Source organism: Rhineura floridana, chromosome 1 (genome assembly GCF_030035675.1).
Source record: "Rhineura floridana isolate rRhiFlo1 chromosome 1, rRhiFlo1.hap2, whole genome shotgun sequence".
Classification (NCBI taxonomy): domain Eukaryota; kingdom Metazoa; phylum Chordata; class Lepidosauria; order Squamata; family Rhineuridae; genus Rhineura; species Rhineura floridana.
Window position 1 is genome coordinate 169,163,390 of NC_084480.1, and position 10,166 is coordinate 169,173,555.

Here is a 10,166-nt window from a genome sequence, read left to right on the forward strand (position 1 = left end):
TAGTGCGAGAGTGCGAGAGAGAGAGAGAGAGAGAGAGAGAGAGAGAGAGAGAGAGAGAGAGTGAGAGAGTGAGAGAGTGAGAGAGTGAGAGAGAGAGAGAGAGAGAGAGAGAGAGAGAGAGAGAGAGAGAGAGAGAGAGAGAGAGAGAGAGAGAGAGAGAGAGAGAGAGAGAGAGAGAGAGAGAGAGAGAGTGTGTGTGTGTGTGTGTGTGTGTGTGTGTCCGCAAGAAGGGTAAATATTAAGTTTAGAACTTAGTTGGGCTAAAATTATTTCCATCATCTTAAACACTTATCCTGGTCTGCTGTTTAATTTGTTTCTGTTAAGATGGAAACACAAATCTGAACCAGTTTTATGCATAGTACGGCAGTACTTTAAAGCTGCTCTCCTGCTTATACATATACTTAATTGGGAAACATGTAAGTCCCACTGCATTTATTGGGACAGGTGAATGTACAACTGAACATCCACAGGATTGGCTGCACAGCTGATAAAGGAATATAACCAATCAGATTGTTGTAGATTCTGGGTGTCAAATAAACACTACTATAAGGGTTGCCTTGTACTAAGGACTAATGAGATGTGGAATACCTTGAAAAAGAATTGCATAAATATTGAGAATGATGACTGTGTACGGCCAGCCTTAGCAATGGCAAAGTATTGGTACTGCAGCAAATGCACCACAAGCAGCAGCTGCCTAGAGATACCCAGTGCTAAGGTTGGCTATGCCTCAGGGTGCCCCCGTGGATGGGTCTTCTGTGAGTAGATTTTGAAGAGAAATCATTAACATGCCTTTAGTTTCAAAGTACTAGAAAGCTTAAGCTGTTCTGAAGCATTTAGAAGTTAGGAATGAAAGTGCAGATTTTAGGTTCAGAATGCTCCATGGGAAAATAATGCCAGGCTGCTACACAGCACAGCAGATCCACCTACCTACCCTGAAGCATGCCAATTCAGGGAAAAACAAGAATTGGGGAATTGCTCTTGAACTGCACTTGTGATCAGTGCACAAGAAATGTTGAAACGGACATCAGCACAAGGTAGAATAAAGAGTTCAAACAAAATAAAGGTAGAAACACACACTGTTCTGCTGGTTCCAGCATGTCTCCATATTTATCTTTTGAAAACGGGCATATGACGCTAGTCTAACCTGTACAGGTTTTACTGTAAAACCTGGTGGGAGCAGCTTGAGTGCCCTTTTGAAAAATTCAGCTTTAAAGAGATTTCACAACTGATCGGTAGATGAACCCGGTCCCCCTCCAGGTGTGGCTCATGGAAACACTGTGATCTGGTGACTAGTGTGTTTACAGCCTGAGTGTGTAAACACATTCTGGAAGAGAATGCTTGGTTGACCCAGTTTTCTATTACTTCTGCAACAAATAACAAAGGGCTCATCTACACAAAGGTTTACTGTGTGTTTGGTGCTACTCACATCTCCTTTAAATTTGCATAGTTGACATGACATTACTGGCAAACAGAAGTTATCACACAGTTCCCCCCCCTCCAAATCTGTACTAATGCAATCCGCTCATAATACAAAAAGGTGAGGAAAAAAGTCTTCATTCTGTTTCTCTAGGGCTTGCAGAAGCTTAGCTTTGCTGTTTTTAGGTGGGTGTGTCAATCGTTCCTCTCTCCATGCCCACTATCTTCTCTTCCCTTCTTTGATTTTGTTTCCTGTGGGCTGATAAGCAACTTCCAGCTGCTCTCTTCTGTTCTGCTGGCCTTTTTTATGTTGCAGCAAACAATGCCTTTATTTTCTTTTCCCCCTAACTTATGTGCAAAAGTGTACTCAAACAAAGATTTGTATTTCAGCTGTATCCTAGGCAAGGAAAACTCAGATATTCACAATTCTGGATTTTTTTTAAAGAAACCTACTGCAGCTAAACACCAAAGTCAGGATCATTGAGACCATGGTATTCAAGATCTCTATGTAGGATGTGAAAGCTGGACAGTGAAAAAAGCGGATAAGAGAAAAATCAACTCATTCGAAATGTGGTGTTGGAGGAGAGCTTTGCACATACCACGGACTGCAAAAAAGACAAATAATTGGGTGTTAGAACAAATTAAACCAGAACTGTCACTAGAAGCTAAAATGATGAAACTGAGGTTATCCTACTTTGGACACATCATGAGAAGACACGATTCACTAGAAAAGACAATAATGCTGGGAAAAAACAGAAGGGATAAAAAAAGAGGAAGGCCAAACGAGAGATGGATTGATTCCATAAAGGAAGCCACAGACCTGAACTTACAAGATCTGAACCGGGTGGTTCATGCTATTGGAGGTCGCTGATTCATAGGGTCGCCATAAGTCGTAATCGACTTGAAGGCGCAAAACAACAACAACAACTGCAGCTGGTAGAACAGACTGATCATGCTCAGTCACCGAGCAACCAGAGGGAGTAGAAATGTATAATTAGAGGACAGGGCCACAAGGAAACGGTGACACTAATCCTTCCCAGAGGAATGCCTACTTGTATGAGTGGGAAAAAACGTTTGGTAGCTACCGTTGAGCAGGAACTGCAAACGGTGCAAATCAGTAGCAAAGGTAAAAGCATTGTATTTGCTACAAAGAAATGATCTCATGTAGATGAGCCCAAAGACTCTTGTAACACTTTACGGAATGACATCTTTATTGTGGCATACACATTTATGGACATCTAGAACCTACTTTATCAGATGCCACAATTAATCTGCTCATCTTTAAAGTCTACAGGACATTTTGCTGGTTTTGCCATAACAAACTTACACAGCTACCTTTCTGACATGCTTTTACTTTTGATCTCTGAGGTTCTGTCCTGCTGTAGTTATGTCCTCCTTGTGGGTTTCCCACGAGCACACGGGTGGCCACAGTGAGAACAGAATGGTGAACTAGATGGGCCTTTGGTCAGCTCTAGCAGGTTTCCCCTTATGTTCTTTTATCTGCATGTTCATAGCATTCTTTATTTCTGAGATAAACTATGTTGCCAGAAAGTTTAAAACAACAGGCCATAGCAATGGTGTAAGACAGAAGGAACTTCAGCATTACATTTTTTTTGTCTATTTCTGAGTGTTGCTTCTTCCAAGCTGAGCTAGTGGAGACTTGCTTGCAAACCCATTATATGTGGATTGTTTTGTTTGTTTTAAATAATAAAACTTTTCTTATATTTTCCTTGCTAGAAATATCCCCCTGAAGCATTGGTCCCTCGAGCGTCCTGGGATCCATGGAGCATGAACAGAGTCTTAGGAATAAACTAAGCCACTTACCAAGGAAAAGGGATCTCTGCTAAATCAGCAAACACAACACACCCTTTAATTATGCTACAAGCACCTTTACAGGAGAACATCTAACCGTGCCTTATAGGAACAGATAGAAATCCTCAAGATGGGAATCATGCCCCAGAGGGGACACAAGACATCAAAGTTGTGCTGACACTGAGAAAATCCAGATGCTTCCAGATAACATTCCCACTCAACTTCAGCAGCAGTACAAGTAGAGGTGGCAGTTATCTGATTTGCAAGCAATCAACTGGAATCAGCCACCCATCCCTGTTTATACAATTCCATGGAGCCAGCACTTCTTCCCCCTTCGTCCCTAGAGTAAGATGGATTCCATATGGCTTGTGAGGACCAGAGCTGGAGACCCTTAATCATATCATCAAAGTTGGCCCCATCGCCATGGGCATTATCACACATGATTCTGAAATCACTTTACCCATTTTGCAGTTCTCAAGCTTGAATGTACATTGTTTCAGAATGGCTTTGTTTTGCTTTCTGTCCTACAGTGAGTATATTCACATATGCATACAAACAACATGAGAATGAGAGGCAAAAACACTTTGACTGCCATGAATGGCTCAAAGTAAGCCAGGCCCTTCTGTCCAAAGGTTTTGCAACGACATTACATATCGCCAGGTGTTATGCAAATATGTATAGGGGAGCAACCAGATGAGGGTCTCAGATGTTCATCTTTGTAATGTTAGGATTAGAAGTTGGTACAATGTGGCAATTAACCCATTTCATAGATGGGTTTCAGAATACTAGTAACTAAATGTGGCTCTGGGCAGCTCTACACATTATGATTGCAGCAGAAAATGCTGCTGTTACATAGATGTTTCCCACAGCAAACAGGTAACATGTTGATGTCACACAAATGAATGTGCCTTTTAAAACACCAGTGCATATGAATCTCGGAAACCTGGCACTCATGTATGGCATGCCACATATTTGTTGAGGGATGCATCAGTGTAAAACCGGTGTTTTGCATGGCAATAATACTGCATGGAGCTGCCCTTAGGAGTAACAATGGGTGAAGGTTTTGTACTAGAGGGAAGCAAGGGAGATTTGGATAAGGAAAAGGGTTCCTAGAGTCAGGGAAAGAAAAGGCTAGACATCCAGTAAGACTAGATGTCAGATAGCAGCAACCTCGTGACACTCAAAGCTTATAGTGGGTTGCAGAAAGTGACAGATACCAAGACTTGAGGCCACGCTGTGCCCTGAAGATGAGGAGTGTTAGCCAAGGATTCAATGTGCACATCACCACCAAGATCTAGCCAAAGGGAAACAAGGAGGGAAGCCTATTAATGGCAATAAGTCCAATTTGTCATGTGTTATTTTACTTCCTGACCCTTAGAGAGGATTGCCAATTTTTTTACTAGCCACCAGCTGGTACCTTATTATATTTATTAATTATTTCTTACGTTTATATCCCATCTTTCCTTCTCCCCTCCCCATTTTATCCTCACAACAACCCTGTGAAGTAGATTAGGCTGAGAGACAGTGACTGGTCTAAGCTCACCCACTGAACTTCATGGCCTCAACAGGAACTTGCTCTGCAGACATTAGCAGGTGAAAATGTTTATCTCCATCCCGTGGAAGCATCACTTGCCGATGTCGCTAGACAAAACTGCTGTAAAGGCTAAGCTGTTCTTTCCAGTCAATTAGCAGCCTCATGTTTGCCATCCTAGGAAGAGCCTGCTGGATCAAGCCAGTGGCCCCTCTAGTCCAGCCTCCTGTTTTCATGGTGGCCAGCCAGAGGCCTGGGGCAACAGCACTCTCCCCGCTCTATCTGCAATTCCCAGCAACTGGTTTCCAAAGGCATACGGTCTCTGTGGAGGTAGACCATAGACACTGTGAGTAGTAGCCATCCGCTCAATTATTCTCTCAGTCATCCATGTTGTCTACTCTGTCATTGCTGTCCCAGTTCCTCTTGACACTTCTTGCTAGTCTCAGCACTTCCTGTCGCTCCCCACCCATTCCTATATGCCACCTTTGGTTCCTTTTGTCTTCTGACAAACCTCCACTTTCTCCATACCTGCATCATTTTTCTGTCAGGATGCTCCCCACCCCTTCCTTCAGGTCTCCTCCTCCTTCCTGTTTGTGTGTCTCCCATTAAAATTTGTCATATATTTTAATAAGAGATAGAGTAGAACATGCAATTTGACCTAACAAGGCATAAGGTACAACAATCCTCGCAGTAAATATAAATTATTTTAATTATATAATAGATAAAACACCTGGAAGTCCCTCCACAATTCCTAAACAAAGTACATTTGGCCTCATCACTTGTGATTTTGCCCTTCCTTCCTTCCTTAAAATGAATTTGGAGTTCCTCCACTGGGGATAGACGTTTATACAGTGTGTTTTTCACACTTCATAATTGAAAATATCACATACCATCTAATTCTTCTAAGGAAAGGGCTGGTGTAATTAGTATCTTAAAACACATTATTCTACTAGCCTTGCTTGTAAGAAAGTCCATAATAAGTGAGAGATGGGATTTAGAAGATTAGCTCCTGTGTGAAATGAGTACAGCTGCAGCACTGTATAGTATTTCCCTACCCCCTCTGCTTGGGTTGGAAGTTTTCTTGGCTGCTGCTGTTAGCTCTGGATAATTCAAAATACAGTCCTCTAGTACAGAGGTGGCTAATCTTTTTTGGCTTAAGGGCTTCATTGCCCCATGGCCAACCCTGGGTGGGGGGCAGAGCGAGTTGTATGCCAGCAGTGGGTGTGGCTAAAGGTGGATGTGGCTACCCCATACTTTTGCAAACACACACAGTGCAGATCCATTTTTCACCCTTCTCTGCCCAACCCATGATCAATATGATGGCTGGAGAGGAAATGATTTGCATGTCCATCAGCACTCTGGCCTCCGCCCACCCCAGGACTGTGCCTACTCCCCCCCTTTTTTTTTGCTGCTGCTGCCGCCAAAATTAGATAGAGCCTTGAGGGGCAAGAAAATTGCTTGTGGGGACTGATCCAGCCTAAGGGCGCACAGAGTGTTCATGGTCGAGGGACTCCTCCTCTCAGGCCATGGTTTCAACCATTACCTTATGCCATTTCTATGGATCAAAATAATGGGGTGCTATGTAACATGCCACAAAAACAAAACAATCACTTCTTCTTACCTTTCTATTCTTGGGAGAGACAGAAAATACAGAGAAACAATTCTATTGTTCTCCACCAAACAATAAATCCATGTCCCAAGATGGCATTTTGAGGGCTAGACCAAGCAAGCTTGTTCTGATTCAATTCAGTAGGATTGCAGGGCAGGATTGGAGACAGAGCCTGCCCTGAATGGTCTTTAAGATCTATAGAAAGATTTCAAATTTTCCAAATCACTTAAAATCCAAATAGTGTCCAAATCGCATGAAGTATTAGTTCCCCTCTATAAAGCACTGGTTAGGCCTCATCTTGAGTACTGTGTCCAGTTCTGGTCTCCACGCTTAAGAAGGATGCAGACAAACTGGAACAGGTTCAGAGGAGGGCAACAAGGATGATCAGGGACTGGAAGCAAAGCCCTATGAGGAGAGACTGAAAGAACTGGGCATGTTTAGCCTGGAGAAGAGAAGACTGAGGGGAGATACGATAGCACTCTTCAAGTACATGAAAGGTTGTCACATAGAGGAGGGCCAGGATCTCTTCTCGATCGTCCCAGAGTGCAGGACACGGAATAATGGGCTCACGTTGCAGGAAGCAAGATTTTGACTGGACATCAGGAAAAACTTCCTAACCGTTAGAGCCATACAACAATGGAACCAATCACCTGGAGAGGTAATGGGCTCTCCGACACTGGAGGCATTCAAGAGGCAGCCTGACAGCCATATGTCAGGAATGCTTTGATTTGGATTCCTGCATTGAGCAGGGGGTTGGGCAACTCTACTATTCCAACTCTACTACTAAAGCCCTGCTTTTTGGCATTCTGCCAATATAGAGCCAGCAGGGCAATCAGCTGTAGTGCGGGGAGCTTCAGAGGCCAAGCACTGTCAGCTGGAGCTCCCCATGCTACAGCTGATCGCACGCTATGTCCCACTTTCTGGCAGGTTTCACTTTTCGGCAGGGGCCTGGAACGTAACCCGCCGTATGAGTGGGGCCCTACTGTATTCTATGATTCTATTATTGTGACCCTGTTCTTTTATTAGCTCTCTCGACAGCATTTGATGATCAAGTCCAGAATCATTCTGAGCAGTCCTAGAGAAATTCAACTAACTTGGGGTTGCATTCAGTTAAATCCTACTCAGGGTAGAGCCATTGAAATCAATAAACCTGTTAGTCATCTACATTAACTTCAATGGGTCAACCCTGAGTAGGTCTAGATGGAATACCACCCTTAGGAAAGGTGAGCTTCCATCTGCTCCAGCACTCCTCTGTATAAACTCTGTAACTTTCATAATGCACAGTTCTAACCTAATTAGTCTGCAAGGGCTCCTTTCATTGCCATTTGAAGAGAATTACACACAAGGCTTTACACTGTACCCTTTCCCATAAACATATTTTTCTCCCTTTTTTAGTTTTTTCAACTTCCATTCTGAAGAAGGCAACATAAAAGCTGATATTCCAAATTGTGAATGTGTGAATGTGGCAGTTTAAATTGCATTCAATGTTTTTACATTGTCCGCACAATGTTGTCCTCATTAAAGTGACAGCCTACACTTTCCCCCCATTTAATTTGGATTTTCCTGATCTGTGGATAATGTAATAAGTGTGTGTATCCACATAATCCAACATAAAATCATGTTACCTGAGTGTGGACACACTGAAGCACATTGTGCGGGTGGTTGTTTTTTACACGTGTGGTGACATTTTGCTGGGCGCCATCTATCACCACCACCCCACTTCCTTTTGCTTGTCATCTGAGCACAACCTAGCCATTTTGTTTCCATCAGCCCAAAGGAAAGGATGCAGCATGCCTGTTTCCTCAGGTTGTTGCTGAAGGCACATTCACAGTATTTTTTTACTTTCAAAACAGCTGTTTTCTGCAGAACTGCTCTTGCACAAAACAGCTGTAATAAAAATAAAATTAGCCCTTCCAGGCACAGGAGGCACAAAAGGAAAACAGGAAAAGAACAAGCAAAGCACTGTCCCCAAATCCCTAGTAAACATATTATTTGTCCTGCCTAAGTGTTTTTCTGTTGGAGCAATCCTATGTGTATTTTAATCCACTTTATTTTATCATCAAAGCCTTAATAATCCTTTTCAGGTTCCTCTGTTTCAGGAATCTTGGTGGATAATGCTCCACTCCACCTTCCAGTTTGCTCAGTGAGGTTAGTGGCTGGACTTGAATCTTGCCTAGTTCAAGTTTAACACTCTCGGTGCACTACACCACATAGGCTCTCTTATATCAGCACAGAGCTGTTAGATTTAAAAGCAGGAACTGAGAGCCATATTGATAGTTCTAAGAATGCTGAGGGTGGAGCGAATTCTCAGGAAAATGACATCTGCTGGGAGTGCAAGAAAAGTGTGGAAAATCATTAAAAATATAGGTAAAAGTGTATATAGTGGGTAATATCCAATGTTAGTCATGCTCAGAGTGGACCTGTTGAAATCAATGTACTTCAGTAACATATCCATTGATTTTTATTACTCTACTTCGAGTATGAATTAACTTGGATGTCACTGATTATTTTCCAAGAAGGCCATGGGCTGTTTGAGGGCTCATCCAGATGACTGTAAAATGTGTGACATGATCGCTTTGTGTTTTCATTATTTTTCAGTAGTCCGTATGACGCCGTGAGCTCTTGCGCATTTTCACGTGGTTAAATCCGCTCCTGCAATACCTTAAATCATGCGATTTGCTTTTTTAAACCGGAAATCATCCGCTGTACCTTCAGGCGCTCAGATGCAATACCACGGACTTTACAGCTGTGGGCATTTGATGGGCGGTTCTTAGGCGGTTCCCCATATCCCTTCCCTCATTCTCAGCCAATCATGTATTTCCACTGTTGTGCATGTACGTGAATGTCCGGGGAAAGCCCGGGAAAAAGGAACCTATCAGAGCAATGGTGTGGTGTTGCCCCCCCCACAACTTCTACTGCGCAGATGCAAAAAAGCACATTTGCGCAGAAGCAGTAACAGCGGTTAATTTTTAGCCAGCCTGCAAACTGGGCAGCCGCTCAGGGTGAAATCTGCAGTTGTGGTTGTTTGTAAACTTTTTCAAGGGAGAAAATATTTATCTTTGCCTACCTCCACCTCCCACCCCTCACCCCCCCCCGCATCAAATGCCCTTCTTGAACATATTGGTCTTTGCTTCCAGGCATCCAGAGTCGAGGGGGGGGGGAGAAGAGAAATATAGGCTTTCTTCTTGGATTACAGACACTCAGGCACCCTTAGTCAATTTTGCTTTCCTGCCTGCAAGGCTACTCTCTTTGAGTCTTGTCAATTTCAACCACAGCCTGCAGGTTCTCCGCAGCCCAGCTGAGCTGAAAAGCATACAGTAGCTTTTGCGAAATATGGCAAATACAAGCAAAAAACCCACAGGAATTATTGGCATATAAATGGTTTGCTAGAGCGTCTCAGCCACTCGCAACCATAGAGACTGGTGGTCTACCTTCCTAGACATGACACATCGTTACTTGCTGTTCTGGAGAAATAAGTGGAATTGCAATCATGTGTATCTCCAGAAACGTTAAAGGTAGAAAAGCATACAGTCGGTTTTGAGAAATATCACAAATACAAACAAACAAAAATACAGGAATTATAGGGATATAAGTGGTTTGCATTTCTTTTATCAGAGGGAACACCGCAAAGCCTGTGCTGGTCGCTTCAGCGCGGATTGACACAGCAGCACACGGGGCTGTTTGCCCACATTCCCTGCCCGAGCCAAGAGCAGCCACCCATGGGGGGGCCTGTTTGCTTCCCTCAGGGGCAGCATTTCTGCCGCTGAGCTGCATAACGGTCCGGGGCTGAATCCTGCA

The 10,166-nt window shown here is 43.4% G+C and overlaps 1 long non-coding RNA gene across 1 annotated transcript in view; it reads left to right on the forward strand.

Moving 5' to 3' along the window:
• The window catches only part of LOC133387764 (uncharacterized), a 9,075-nt gene extending 5,562 nt beyond the window's left edge, over window positions 1–3,513 (forward strand). The window contains exon 2 of the long non-coding RNA XR_009763567.1: window positions 3,154–3,513. This is a non-coding gene — a long non-coding RNA (uncharacterized LOC133387764). The remainder of the gene's footprint in view (window positions 1–3,153) is intronic.
• Window positions 3,514–10,166: the final 6,653 nt, after the last annotated feature.